Source organism: Seriola lalandi, unplaced genomic scaffold, assembly GCF_002814215.2.
Source record: "Seriola lalandi dorsalis isolate HSWRI2012SDOR001 ecotype SW California unplaced genomic scaffold, Sedor1 jcf7180002054692, whole genome shotgun sequence".
In the NCBI taxonomy this organism is placed as follows: domain Eukaryota; kingdom Metazoa; phylum Chordata; class Actinopteri; order Carangiformes; family Carangidae; genus Seriola; species Seriola lalandi.
Window position 1 is genome coordinate 4,020,859 of NW_019525245.1, and position 15,938 is coordinate 4,036,796.

The 15,938-nt window shown below is 42.6% G+C and overlaps 1 protein-coding gene across 4 annotated transcripts in view; it reads left to right on the forward strand.

The window, feature by feature from the left end:
- The window catches only part of plxna1b (plexin A1b), a 186,970-nt gene that overhangs the window by 65,757 nt on the left and 105,275 nt on the right, over positions 1 to 15,938 (forward strand). The window lies entirely within an intron of this gene.

Below are 15,938 nucleotides of genomic sequence, written 5' to 3' on the forward strand. Positions count from 1 at the left end.
CATCACTGTATCCCGCTGTGTGTGTGTGTGTGTGGCATTTTAAGAAAATACAGGGTCCTCAGTAGACTGTTGAAAAGCCACAAGGGGACTATCCAGATGTTATGAAACCATGGGTCTTTACCAAAATGTCTGTTTGTGTGCTTCTGATTTACATGCAGTTAAGTCTGTTAAGGCCATAAGTGTTGATATGTGTATAGCATTTATCATGGAGAGAGAGATGGGTAGAATATTTATACAGAGCCACTTTCATTAGCAGTCAAACCTGACTTGCATCCTTCAGTGAAACAGTCAGCAAAAATGTATTGAATGACTCGGTGCCTGATGGATGGATGAAATAGCTGAACAACTGAGTATTCAGTGTTTAAAATGCACAAAGACAATTTCCTTTTTGTGCTCAAGCATTAAAAGATGCATATTTCTCAGCATTGACTTAACTGACGTACATGTTTTCTCTCCTTAGTTATGACACCCTTTGGAGACGCATACAGTCAGTTACATACACACACACACACACACACACACACACACACACACACACACAAACACACACACACACACTGTGACTTGTTCTTCATTCCCATCTCCTCTCCTCAGAGAGAGGAGCCAGAAGCAATGCAAATTGGGTAAAATGTTCCGGAAAGTGGCTTTTCCCACTGGGACTTCTCAACTCCAGCTCTGAGTTAGCACTCTGTGTGTGTGTGAGTGTGTGTGTGCATGTGTGCGTGTGTGCGTGCGCGCACCACAGTTCTTGCTGTTGCATTTGTGGGTGTGTGAACACAAATTGTTCTGCATGTTCTTGTGTGCATGAAAGTGTGTACTCATGGTTGTGTCTGTGTGTGTGTTCATCCCTGTTTCTTGCAGGCTGCCGTGGGCTACAGCTCATCTTGCATGAGATTTTTGGGAGGATGGAGAGAGAAAGAACGAGGGTGTATAAAGCGAGGTGATGGTGGAAATTGAGGGCACCTCTCTGTCAGACCTCACCAATTAGCTGCTGGAAAGGCTTGGCTAGCTGTTAATTTGATCATTGGTGTAGATGGAGACAAAAAGACAGTTGGAAGAGAAGGAGAGGAAGAATTAGAGAAAAAGAAAAGTGTTTCAGCTAAAGGGAGATAGAAAATATCATCTGATATTTGTCAGAGATGGGTCACAGTTCATTGGAGATCCACAAGCTTGTTATATTCTTCTTTCTTATTTAATTTGCTCCTATGTGAATAGTTGATTTTCACTAGAAGTAAGGCCTTCACATGCTCACATGGTGATGTACAATAACAAGAAAAAGTCTCTGACTCACTTTTTAGACACAGAAAACCCACAGAGGCCACATTTCCCATGCTGGTGTTTTCTTTGTAGTAGTGATTGAAAGCCCGCACTCTCCTCCATAAGCTGCTGACTCTGAGAACAAGTCATCATATTGACAATGTATTGAACTCCCAAAAATTAAATAAATAAAAGTAAAACAATCAAAAAAATCCCGCTGCTTTTGAAATCATGTTTTTCGTACTTCCTGCAAAAGTTCAACTTCTAAGACAAGCTGACAGTTTGAAGGGCAACAAAAGTCTTTCATATGTTGCCAAGTTCCTTCATCGTTGAGGAACTGCATCTCTTCCCCTCCTGTGAGTGAGACTCAAGTTTACCTCCAGATGAACTCGGGGACTTGGTATGTTTTTCTGGCATTAGGCGTCGCTCCCACCATGTCAGTTGCGGGGGTTGTATTGTGCTGGTTTGAATTTATTGCCCTCTCTGCATGTGTGAGCGAGTGTGAGTGTGTTTCTATGCGAGTGTGTACCCAGTTAGGGCGGACAGTGAAGCATTGCCCTTCCACAAATAGGCTGTGGAAAACCCACAGGTTGGACCATCTGCCTTTTGCATGTGTGTGTTTGTGTGTTTGTATGTGTGTGTGTGTGTGTGTGTGTGTGTGTGTATATGTTTGTCTTGTGTCTTTTTTCTGAATGGGAAGGTATTGTCTATTCAAAGTTTGTGACCTGGCCAACAGCAATTTAAGTACACACAAATAGTAGATTTATGCAGTGGCTGACTCAACAGACTTGGCATTGGAAGACTAGGAGGATGCAGGAGAGGAAGACAATGGGACTGTGATACTTAGTTTTACTGGAAACTACGCAAAGAGAGAGGCAGAAAAGGGAAGCAGGGAAATTTGGAAGAAAAGGCTAGAGAATGGGCAGCGTTTGGGAAGGCATGACTGTAAATAGTTTAAGGACTGGGGGAGGAAATGACGGAAAAAGGGAACAAAACAGACTTGTGAATGTATTTGTGGAAAGATACAAATGCTTTCTATCTCTGGCTACAATCACTGAAGGAGCAAACATTACCAAAGGGATTTCAAGCCATAGATGTGAATTGCCTTTTGAAAACATGCAATATCAAATTACTATCAGCAATATTGCATTTTAAGGATGTGGGATATGTTTTCATCGGGCACTTATCTCAACAGCCTGGCAAACGCAGCACCATTAGACATATTTACATCAAATCCCTCCCTCCTCTCTCTGCATCTCCCCTGTGTTGTTTCCCAGGAGGAAACCAGCAAAGTGTGTGTTTTTAGATGCAAAGAGCGAGCCATGCCATCTGTAACACACTCATTTCTGGAAATAAGAATATAAGTCTACTTGAGCTTTTTAATTGTCCTCTAAATCCTGCTGAGCGCCCATGCTGCTGGTTAATGGTGTGTGTGTGTGTGTGTGTGTGTGTGTGTGTGTGTGTGTGTGTGTGTGTGTGTGTGTGTTTATGCACGTGTCCAGTCTGCTGGGATGTGAGCAGGCTCCTTCTGTGTATAATGAGCTAATAGCAACGTGTGGTTACCCTTTGAGGAATCTATTAGTGTGCGTTGTGTTTATGTACTTTCATGAGGTGTGTGTTTGTGTGTGTTTACATGAGTCAGGGAGCAGAAGAAAAGGAGTAAGAGCCACTCATGCTGGGATTGGTCATCTAGTGTTTTTGTTTTTGTGGCCTCTGTGTGTGTGTGTGTGTGTGTGTGTGTGTGTGTGTGTATGTGTGTGTGTGTGTGTGTGTGTGTGTGTGTGTGCGCGCGTGTGTGTGTGTGTGTAAACAAACGATTGGTTGCCATTGTGGCAGTTCAATTCCAGTTTAATGCTCTTTGATTTTTACATAATCTAATCACATGAATTACACACTGTATGGCATCAACATAGACTGTGTGAGGGATTGGATATTTAATTTCTCCATGGCGTCAAGTCAAGTGAGCACAGTTGGAATTGGGTCATTAATATGTTTGTGTGTCACTGTATAATTAACACCACCTCCGACCACACCATATCTCCTCGAATGCCTGTTGATGTTATTGTCTCTGTATGTGTGGGTGAGTGGGTGAGTGTGAGAAAGTAATTTAGGACGAAGGATTTCCTCTTTCTTTATGGACAACTTCCTCTGCTCATACACACTTCCTGTCTCTGTGGTGTGGGGCAGTGGGAGAGAGACGGGAGGAAGCGAAAGGGCAAGATAAGCTGGCAGATGTTTGAGTGCGTGTGTGTTGGGGTGGGAGAGACAGAAAGAGCTTGAAAGAAAGAGACACAACAAAGAGCACTTCTATAAAAAGCAATCTTGTGACAGTCCAGTGCACTCAGCTGACTGCTTGGAAACTTTGCCATGCTTTCTTCTCCTCTTCCCTATTTGGGTCCCAGGCAAGTTTTCTCACCAGTTTGCCATTATGCCTGTGTATGTTAGAGATGACACACACTAACTCTAACACAGTTTTCACTCACAACCGCTTTTTTTTTTTTCGATTTTTTTTCTAAGCATGGTGCCCTAATGAAGGAAAACGAAAAGCTGGCCAGAATGTTGATTGAAGAGAAAGAGGACGAGGAAATGAGATTTAATGCTCAGTGACGTGTCAGAGGCTGCTTTGTCAGGGACAAAAAAAAAAACAGATACTGGAGGCATTTCCTTAAGATGCTTGTGGTGGCGCACAGTATCCTGATGCCTTTGCCATTTCTTATCAAGAATGTTTGGATAAAACTCCTGTGCTGCAAGTCCTTTTTGTTATATAAATGGTCTGCTAAATGAGCCTACTGGACAATGACGACTATGCTTCTTTGAATGATTTAATTCAACCACCACTTCTTCTTAGAACAGTTGCAACATCAGCAGCATTGAAATAAAACACAAATACACAGAGAAAACTCCCCTCTCTGTCTGGGGAAAAAAATAGGTCATGCCTGTGAGTGAAGCTAAAATTATACTTTCTGCATCTCCAGTCGTGGAGGTCTGCTTGACACATTTTTTTCATTCTGCCCATGTCCACAAGCTGCAGCCAAAAAATTTAGACTGAACGCTGTGAACACGTCTGTCTATGCAAATGTCCAGTGACGTATAAACTTAACAGTGTATGTGGTCAAGTCCAAATCTGTTTCCGTTTTTAGAGAGTATCAGCAACATGAATGATTTCAAATGTCTAAGGACTAAGTGCTTAAGTTTGACAGTATTTGAGAGTCAGTACTTCCCCCATCACTTTCTGGTTTTGATTTGTTTTTTTCTCAGTCCAAGTTTACTGTCGCTCACAAAGACACTGATGAGACCGACAGACTTGCAGGGTGGAGGGAAAAAGAGAAACAGAGCAGACTAAAGATTTATCTTTATGTCACTCTTCCTTCCTTCCTTTTTGTTCCTGGCTTGGCTCAGATCGTATCCCGGCTCTGTTCCCCATTGAAAGTAACTAATAGTCAGCATTTCCATCTCCCTTATTCATCATCTGCTGTCGTTGTCTTTCTATCATTCTTTCCTACTGGCTTTCTTTGACACCCCCCCCCATCCTCTTGCTCTTTCACTCTCTCTCTCCATACTTCTGTCTTGTCCTCCCTCGCTGACATACAGAAATGAGAGCTGACCCAGCTGGCCGCCACTTTAGGCAAACTCTCTCTTTCTCACTGTGTTTACCTTCATCTCTCTTTCTCCCTCACTCAAACAGACAAACCACACACACACATTATCTGTTAGTAATTGGCAGCCAGCAGCCTCTGATTTCAAAAGGTCCCACACTCATCACTCAGCTTTCTTCTCTTTTTCTCCTCCATCATTCCTCCTTTTGTCCTTCCTTGGTCTCTCCATTTCTTTCTGTTTTTTTTCAACTCTGCCCCTCTTTCTGTTTGTACTTGGAGCCTGTGGGACTGCTCTAAGTTCAGCCCTTTCAACACATTACAACATAATGTTTTAGTTACAGTTTCATGTACTGTAAATCATGTAAACACAGTTTCTCCATGTGGGAAACAAACTCTATCTAAAACAAAAGATACACGAAAACTTTGCAAACAAACACTTCCTGGTTTTCTTTATAATGTCCCATTTGATTTGAATGTTGCCAAATTTGCTCACGCTATTTGTGTGACTGCCGTCCAACCCAGGATGAAACCAGGCACCCACAGAAACATAAAGCAAGTCGATTACAGCTTGTAATTGTCATAATTTGTTAGGAATGCGGTTGAACGTGGGTGGGCTGTATCATCTGGATAGCTTTGGGTGTCAACCAAACCAATCCCCCACTCCCCCCTGGAGACTGCAGCCATTGTGTTACTATGGGTACACGCCAAACCAGAGGCGGGGCATCTGTCCTCCACCTGGTCGTACCGGCTGCTAGGGCATTGCTGTTATGGCATGTCTGGAGTGTGTGTGTGCGCACATGCCAGAGAGTGGTGTGTATTGCTGTATGTTTGAGCATACTCTACACTTCTTCAGCCGTAGTCTATCTGTATCCGTGCCTTCTGTGACCCCGCGGTTACATAAGGCAGTAAAAAATGACTCTAGTTGAGCAGTGGAGGTATTAATAAACGTTATTTGAGTGCTGCACGCCAAGCTCGCAGTCCACATATAGAAGCATCTGATGTGTCTACTCAGCTGGGCCCAGAGGCTAGAAAGCTTTAGCCACTTCCTGGTTCATTGTACTTGCCGTCGCTTTTCACAAACTAGGATGTGGTGTGTGAATCATTAATTTCCACTAAGCTCCTTCAACTGCTTTTCTTGTTTTGTATATTGACCTCATCTTATTGACAGGGACATGAGACATAATTTTTTACTGTTATCAAATTCTTTCAATAATATTCCTTCTTGTAAATAGGTACTACAGGAAGCAACACCTTGTGTGCAATAGACTCAGGTCCTTCCTTTCATGGGTTTGGGGCTAATTTTCTGAAAGGGACAAACTTGCATGTATGCCTACTTTCTGTAGAAACTGGCCAGGTGTTGACAGGTGTGTAAATTGTGACACACCACATTCCTCCTCCTATCACTCTGTGTTCATTGTTGAACCACTCTGAAACAGGTGGAGTGAGATTGAATTCAGGAAAAATTTCTAAACAACATCAAGGGCAGATCCATCCAACAGCAGTCGCACAACTGGTTTTCAACGCACACCAGGAAATCTGGGTGTTTATCTGTTATCTGTTTATGCAGTATTTGCTTCTTTTTCATCTTTATACTAAGATTACTTAAGAATTACTTAAAACGTTATCTCTTTACAACATCTTCTTTGGGGTTATGAATACCCTTGTGTTGTTTTTAATTGGAACTTTGCACTGAGCATGACCTGTTGACCACAGGAGATGCTGAGTAAGCTGATCCAAATGATTAAAACCCAGAAAACAGATGGTCAGATATTGAGAAATTGCAGTATTTTGTATATTGCGAAACCTTTAAATAGCAGTGGCTGGGGTGAAAAAAATGTATCTTCCCCATTTTTCCTTTCCATTGGCGTCATTTAATGAGTAATATCACGACTGTAAGGGATTAAGTGACACTTGGGACTAGGTCATGTCTCGGATTTAGTGTGTGCATGTGCACATGTGCCTGCACACATGAGTGGCACATCTGCTAAATGTCAGCATGTATTCTCCATAGCTGTCCCCTTCCTCTGTCACACACAGACATATACGGTGTAGTGTGTTTTTTAAAAGGGTCCAGTTAGAGCTATGTGTGGTCTCTTATTCCCTGTCCTCTCTATGGAGGACTTTAGCTGCTCAGTCTCTCTTTCTCATCCTTCAGTTGTTTAATTGTTTCGTTTCAGCTTGTACTGGACCTCACTTGTTTCCACTTTGCCTCTGTCTCTCTCTCTCACCCACACACACACAGATGGAGAACAACGTTTTCTCCCTCTCTCTGTCCGGTTCACTCTTTTGGCTCTTGAATCAGTCATGCTCGTTTTGTATTTGGTGGGCAGCAGCCAAGACCGCCCCTGCGGACCATTACAGCACACTAGGAGAGTGGAATGAGCCGGCAGAGAGGGAGGGAGGGAAAAATGGGAACTGGGCTGAGAGATGGAGTGAGATATAAAAATGTAAAGAGGGGATGAACGCTGAATTAACAGTGATGATGAAGTGGTGGAATAAGCATTGAAATAGTGAAGGGGGAGGTGTGACACTCACTTGTGTTCCTGTCAATGGCAACCTTCCCACTTCTCCTTTTCCTCTCCTCCTCCTCCAGTTTCAACGGTGGCACTAGGCCTGAACCCAAGACAGGGACTTTCCTCTGGGTTCTCCCCAAAGAAAAGAAAAAGTGGGTGGCCTCACCTGGGGATAGAGAGATGGGGGGATAAAATGTGGGTGAGGAGAAGAAAACAGTTATATTTTCTCCTCTTGTAAAGTTTGGTTAGGCTTTTGGTTTCATACAGGACCTGTTGTTGTCTTTGCCTGGGTGGAGACACAGACTGGGGACTTTCACTGAAGGAAGTGAGAAATAGCTTTTTACATTACATGAGTTATTGAGTGCACATGTGCGTAAAAGAAGCCAAACTTCGCTAGAATAAAAATCATTAATCAACACAATCTGGAAACCACCTCCTCCTCATCACTCCTCGTGGATTTCTGATTTCTTTTGAAGATGTGTGTGCACAAAAATGTACCTGTTCACTCCGTCACGTACAGTAGATACTTTTAGTTTTGAAGTATTTACACACCCTGTCTCCACCATCTAACAACTTCATAACCTCATCCATCAGGACATCTCTCTCTCCAACTCTCTCCGCATCAGGCATTACATGTAGCTTTATGCCAAGAAAAACAAGAGTTCTGCCTCATGGACAAACACAAATAGAGTCCAGCCGTGTTAAGCTAACGGCAGAACCCCCACCAGACCTACAGTTCACATACCACATCACCATTAAACTCAAAAGCAATACAGACACAACACAGATTTTGGTATTTTTGACTCAAACCCAAGGTCATTTTTCTCTCTTCACTTTTTCCCCCTTCCTGACACTATCCTGTGTCTTTTTTTTTGCATGTACTGGAACTTACATCATACACACACACACACACACACACACACACACCCCCCCCACACACACACACACACACAGACATACACTCATTTCTTTTCCTCAGTAGCCCCCTGCACTGAGTGTTATGAGGTTGCTATGCCAATGTCTTTCTAGTTCCCCCTTGATATATGGAGTGTGTTGGTGGACACAAGATTAGACTGCTCTCTCTCTCTGTGTGTGTGTGTGTGTGTGTGTGTGTGTGTGTGTGTGTGTGTGTGTGTGTGTGTGTGTGTGTGTATACTTGACTGAGGTGTTTTCACACATACAGAAGCATTAACATACTTATAGGCATACAAGAGCACACGGACGTACAAAGCTATTGATGAGGCAGTAGAAGAATGTATCAAAGGGCAGGATTAGGGCAGTCATGCCAGGAATGTACCTCCTCTCTTCTAAAGAAACCGGGAGCGGCACACACCCACCCACCTACACATACAGGCACATACACACACACAGTTATACCTTTGACTTGAATCTGCACCTTTGACCTACAGTGTAACAGACACTGAAAAACAGGTTAGTGAAGTCGGCAAAATTAGTCACAACATGATCTCTCTAATCTTTGTGCTGAAATTATTATTTGATTAATCTGTTTAGATTTTAAAGGCCTCACTTGAACAGGCCAAGTAGTAAACAATGGGCTGTTTCATATTTTTGTGTTTCCAGAAGGGAAAGAGATATAAATATATTTTCCAAAAGACAAAGGGCAACTTCAACTGTGCTGAACTTTGATGTACAAATTTGCACCTCTGACAATTAGTCAGCCATAGTGAAAGTGCTAACCTTTGAGGGAATGAAAACCTAGGGTCAAAAATAGAGGAATCTATTGTGGCTTATTAGCTATGTCTGTCTTTCTATTTTTATTCATCTCTCCTTTGTCAGCGTGTAAACTGCTCCACAAAAGGGAAATGGTTTGCAGAGTCCAATGAGGAGTCAGTGGCATAAATATGTCCTTTTGACTTATTGTTTCTTTAGTGAGAAACTAACAAGCCTGCTAACTCATAGTCAATACTTGTTAGTGGACATTTAGCAAGCTAGCTAGTTACCTTTTTTATCAAAAAAATCCCTTCGAGGTCTGGTAAATGGTGATGGGCATCTTTGACAATTTTCTGACATTTAATCGACTAAATGAGAAGAAAAATGAAAGTAAAGCCCAAGGAAGAGATAAGGGGTTTGGTGTGTGTGTCTGTGTGCATGCACGTGTGTGCCTGTCTTGGAGCGTTTCATCTTACTGGAACACTAAACTCACAGCACCACGTGCACAGTGTAACATGCTAGCAGACTGCCACTCACTGATTAAACACACACACACACACACACACACACACACACACAGACACAAGGCCAGCCACTGCTGTAAATCGCTCTAAACCGCACTATAAAAGCTCATTTTAAACACCATCTGCATTCCTCGTTCTTTACAACTGCCAGACATTATTTGTGTGTGTGTGTGTGTGTGTGTGTGTGTGTGTGTGTGTTTGTGTGTGTGTGTGTGTGTGTGAGTGTTTGTGTGTGTTCTGTCATCCCCTTCCCCCACAAAAAAAATCTCTCATTTAAGCAACTGAGCTTCCTATTGTCACCAGCAACTTTATTCTTAATTTAAAACATCATCTTTTCTGATGATGTTGCTGTTGCTGGTTTCTGCCATTTTGTGCCATGTGCTCATCTCAACCTTGTTTACATCAACTTCTCTCTTTCTGTTCTCTCTCAATTTTATATTTCATGGGTCTTTGCGGTGTGTGCGTAAGAGCTGAGTAAGGTTTTTACTTTGTTGCTAGTGTTTTGGAAAATCAGAAGAGGAAGATGAAGAAGAAGAGTGTGCTAGAAAAAAAGAGGAGGATTAAAGGGAGAAGGAAAGTGTCAAAACAAAAATAAAAAAGGATGGGAAAGAAGTTGTAAGTGAAGAAAAACCAGAAGTTCTTTCAGGAGAGGGGGGTGAAATAAAATGAACAGAGGGGAAGATAGAGAAATGAAAGAGGCGGAGGAGAGGCAGGCATCTGTGGCCTGGAATGGTTTGGCACACATTTCACTGAGGTGTGGTTTTGGCCTGGCTCCCATTAGCCTCTTGTGTTACATCCATTACAGACATCTGCACACACATGGCACAAACATGCACACACTCTTACATGACGGCACAGTCAAAACAGACCCACATCTTAACCACCATAGAATTCCTCCGCCATAATTCTGGTCCTTCCCAAGAAAGATGGAAATCACTCATCTCTCCCCCTCTTTCTCCCTCTCCCCCCTCTCTCTTTCCCTAAAAGATGCTATTAGAGGCACCAGTGGCCATGTAATCACTTTGGCTCTCCCACAGGAAGACGCACACACATGCACACACGCGCGTACACACACACACCTACCTTGGTAATTACAGCTGAAGATGAGGTCCTATTCGCTGTAATCCCAGTGAATGGCTGATCTACTCAGTAAATGGTGGGTCAAGCGACACTGCATAGTGTCACATCAAGACTGTGTGTGTGTTATTTTCATTTCTTCAAGCTATTAATTGATGCCTTTTTAATGTGACTAATGTCGATGCACATGATTTCACATTTTCTTTGTATTCACTGCACGCAGGCATTCTGCCTCACATGCAAATTGATAGACTGTCTCACACACTTTGTATGCACACACACTTTCTTTTATACAAATACAACCTCCCCCACTTCCACACACACACACACACACACACACACACACACACACACACACACACATACATACTCAATGTAAACACTCTGCTCCCCAGCCGATCTTTTCCTGTGTTTGTATGTGCTCCACTTCTCTCTTCAAAGCCACATACACACTCATTATATGATAGCATCTGTCCCCCTCATTGCATCTAGCACTCGTCCCAATCTTTGTTTAGTTTCCCACCTTCCTGAGTCTGATAAGGCTAGCAGCTTGTTAGCATAGCTCTCCCTTTTTCTCACTGGCTTGGAAGGTTAGCACTGGTTCAAAGACGGCAGTGTGTCTGCATGAATCATCTGCCAGGATGCTATTCTTAAATGCTTGCATCCATAACTGTATAAATATTAAATCTTGTCTTTAAGTGTGTGCGTGTTATGTCTTTAACATAAATATCCTCTTAGCAGTCTTTAATGTAAATGTGTAATATTGTTTCGGTTGAGATATCCCATAAGGGATTTGTGTTGCACCTCAATGTAAGAGGAGGTCTTTTCTCATTTGAATGGCGACACTAAAAAGGCATTCAATTGGAAAGCTCTATCTTCAAGTCTCATCTTATTGTATATGATAATGTTGTGGTGCAATTTCTTCCCCCGTTTGCAAGACAGCTGATAAAATCACTCATAGTAAAGCACCTCTCTAGATGCAGTGCTGTTCACAGTCACAGCCTCTGTGTGTGTGTGTGTGTGTGTGTGTGTGTGTGTGTGTGTGTGTGTGTGTGTGTGTGTGTGTGTGTGTAACTCCATGCAGATGATTCAGTTAGTGTGATTTAGTGATGGTTGGAAGATGAAATGCTGCTGCTGCGCTGTGTCTAGCGACTCGCTACACACACTTATCTGACGACTGCAAGCTAAAGGCATTTAATTTGGAGGGAGAGAGGAGGGAGGTAGGAAAAAGGTAGAGCGGACGGGAAGTAGAGGGGAATTCATGAGAGAACAGGAGGGAAACGCATCGAGGAGAAGGCTGAGGATGTAAGACATGGGTAGAGATAGAGGAATAGAGCGATGACGAGGTCTTTTAATTTCAACAAGCATGAGGATTAAAGGCCTTAACAGTGATGAATACGTTTAATTTGCTGTTGAAGTAGCTCACTTTCTTCCACCATGTTTACACTATATTGTATGCAAGCATATACGCAGAGAGAATTACACCACATGTGGCTTGGGCTTTGTTCCTTTTCTCTCCTTTTTGTTTTTTCATGCTTCCTGTTCCTCCACAGCCTGTTATGTGTGTGTGGCTGTAGCTGTGTGTGTGACTATGTGACCTTTTGTAAGCTCTGCTGGTGAAAGGCCACAGCCTCACACATGAATAACCATGGTGTAGACATGCGGATGAATACCAAAGCCAGTCAATAAGAGTTGGCATAGCAAGTAACCCGATATGACAGAATACACTGGATGACACGGCTGCATATTTGAACTCATTGATGGGTTTGTAATGTAAACTTCAATAACGTGGATGAAACCTGTCAGGTGCAGCAGGGGAGCCTAAAGATCATGGTTTAAATATACTGTTCCACTTGTGTTGTAAGATGAATTTCACCAAATCTCAACTGACCTCATGGCAGATATTTTGAAAAATTAACAATTGATAGTCACAGCAGATAAAGACTAAAAGATAAAAATAAATGACTTTTGTAAAATAATTTAATGCAGCAGTGATAATGATAGACGAGCGCTTGAGAACTCACTGTTCTTTGTCCTTTTAAGTACAGGAGAGGGCGTGTGCATTAGTGTCAGTATTGCATGATAGTGTGTTGGAAGAATTACTGGAGAAATGTGTGTGTGTGTTTTCATAGCTGCTGCTGGTTATGACATTTACGTGACTATACAACAAAGCAAAAAGAGACAAGAAGACGATTTCTGCAACATACTGTCTTCATTCCCTCAGCTTTCCCTCGAATTTCTCCATCTCGGCTATTTAGTTTCTTCAGTAAATAAAAAAGTGACACACTCTCACAAATACAGCAGAATTACATACCAATAAAGATTTTTTAAACTAAAATAAAAGAGTGTTAAGTTCATGTTTGCATCTGCTCTCCTTCTCAGACCTTAAAATAACCCGCACAGACACTCACTGTTTTGATAACAGCTGCACTGACATTCCTGTGTGTGTGTGTGTGTGTGTGTGTGTGTGTGTGTGTGTGTGTGTGTGTGTGTGTGTGTGTGTGTGTGTGTGCGTGCGTGCGTGCGTGCGTGCGTGCGTGCGTGCGTGCGTTAAAGCGCACGCCTCCTCCATCATTGTCACCATAGCTCTTTGTCTGTCTTGGTGCTGCTGAAGGAAAAGCTGCTCGGTCTCTGACTGTCTGACCCACATATGGTATAGGTTTACTCTGAGCTCTTCTATGTGTCAGCTGTATATAGTGTGTGTGTGCATATATATATATATGTGTGTGTGTTGGTGGTGGTGGGGGATTTGCCCCATAGATGTATCGGGGCGATCACTCACTCATGTGTGATGCTCCATCTGCTCCCAGCTTCTAACCACTCAGCCAAACACCCACAGACACACACACAAACATACACACAAACACACACACCACCTTGGAGCTACAGTACAGGAGATATAGAGAGTTTCTTCTTTTGCTAGATAAAACAACTTATTCCATCAAAACATTTTTTCATATTTCTCTTCTCACAAATAATGCATGGCAACAGTATAACAAAAAGTGTGCAGGTGCTCACTGTGCTGTGCCTGCATATTTATCTGTGTATTTTTTAGTATAGTTTCAAGTTCTTGCTTCCTTAGTGGCCCTTTCCTCCTACTGAAAATAGCACAATAGCTCTAAAAACACATACACACACACACTCAGCGAGAAGAAAAAGGCGTTTTTTTCTAATATTTCTAATGGCAACTGTTGCTGTTCGAGAACAATTGATGGATTTGTTTTGTGTCTTGCCGTGCTCAAGTTCTGCCAAGCTCACAGTGAGATAGGAAGTGAATGATTTCAGCCTTTTATCTGAACGCCCCTGCTGCAGATAGAAAACACACCTTAAAGAGGGACAGAGAGGATATGGGAGACGTTTACATGGATCCGTCATTAGGTAGTCTCCACCGAGCCCAGTATAATATGTGTGAATGTTGTATGCATTTATCCAGCTGTGTGAGAAGGGGTCAGGGGGAAATTTTTCCTTGAACAATAATAATACTGAGCAACAGCATGGCGTCTGATCATTTCAAGAACCTCTCGTCAGTGTTGGCTTAAAAGCTGCGGATCAGAGTTTATTCTTGACCTTGGAAACCACATTTGAAAAAATAATCTCACCACTATATCCATTTAGTGGCTGTTCTGGAGCTTTTGATCATGTCAAATGATCTTTAACAACAGAAAAAGTGGAAGAAAATGAAGAATCACTTACTATAAGATGACTAAAAGCAATAACTGATATAAATTAAACATGAAAAATTGGGCGTATTGTCAACAGCAAGGCCCAGCTCAGTATAAGCGAGTGGTATGTTACAATACACATCACCAAGGTATTCGAGTCTACTAATACAAACTGTTGTCATCTGCTGTGACCTTCCTCACTCCATCCCACAGCCCATTGACTATAAGACTGCTTTTATCTCCCCTGTTCATCACCCTCTTGCTGCTTTCCCTCATTTCCTTTTGTTCTGCAGAGGGCCACACTGAATTCCCCACTCCAGTAGGACCCCCTAAACACACACACATGCACATACACATACACATGGGCGCCCCTTCCACATCAAAGTCAGGAATGTGGGGTCTGCTGCCATTATGCATGGGTAGACCTAGTTAAGTGAAGTTTACCCCTCAATAAAGGAGGCACATGTGTATGTATGTGTGTGTGTGTGCGTGTGTTTCTACACGCTGTTAGTGAGCCAGGTATGCTTTATGTTCACACACACATACACGCACATCTCCAAATCTGCTTTGAAATGTCAAAGCCATTACTTGAGCTGTGTGTTCATGCTGGTGTGTTATGACTCTCAGACACCTGCACAGTTCTGTTCCATTCCATGTGAAGCTAATCCATTGTCTTGGAGCGTTCCTTACTTTCTTTTTTTTATTTTATTTAAATTTACTGCATGCAACAATGTTTTGATACAGCATGTGATTATGTGGATAAAGTTTCTCCTTCTTCTATTCTTCTCTAGCTCCTTAAATCTTTCATCACTCCCTTGCTCCCTTCACCTCTTTCCTTTCCTCTTGTTTGCTTCCCCTCTTCCCACAGTGCACCTTTTCTATAGAAGACTCATTATTGGTGATCTCTCTCTCTCTCTCTCTCTCTCTCTCTCTCTCTCTCTCTCTCTCTCTGCGCCTCTAAGTCTTTCACTGTCATGTACACAAGCTCCATCAGTTGTCACTTGCGGCTATGACAGGCATCATTCTCATTGACGTGCCACTGTCTTATCGCCCAACTCTCTCACCCTCACCCCGCCAGCCCTCCCTATCACCAGCTATAGCTATCCTGTGTGTCTATCAGAGCTAACCAGGCCTGCCTGGCACAGATAAAACCAGGCATTAGGGGCTTTTGGGTGGATCGGCGGGTTGACGGAGGTGTTAATGCTCAGAGACGAGATAAAAAAAAAAAATGGATGTTGAATGTTGTAGAAGGAGGAGGGGTGGTAGTTGGGAGTTCTGTGTGGTTCTGGTGTGGTGTTGGTGTATTTGTTTGCTATCTTTGTTTCGCATACAGGGATTATGCAAGTTTTCTGAAAATCGAGAAGCATGTTCTAGACAGGGATATACAGGGATGGTTACAAAATCCCTGGGTATGTTGAGGAATGTTGATGAGCTAAGTCGCACACTTTATGGGGATGCACCTGAAAGTATTCTACAACTTATTTTGCTCATTTAGTGCATTAGATTTAAGATTTCAGTTGTTTTCAACAGCGTAGGGCCACTTCCCTCCAGAGGGAACAACTGTAGTGGAAAACACCCATTACTGCTTCATATCTTTTTATTCCCAGTTTTGCTGAGCTGAAAAACAACATTAACATT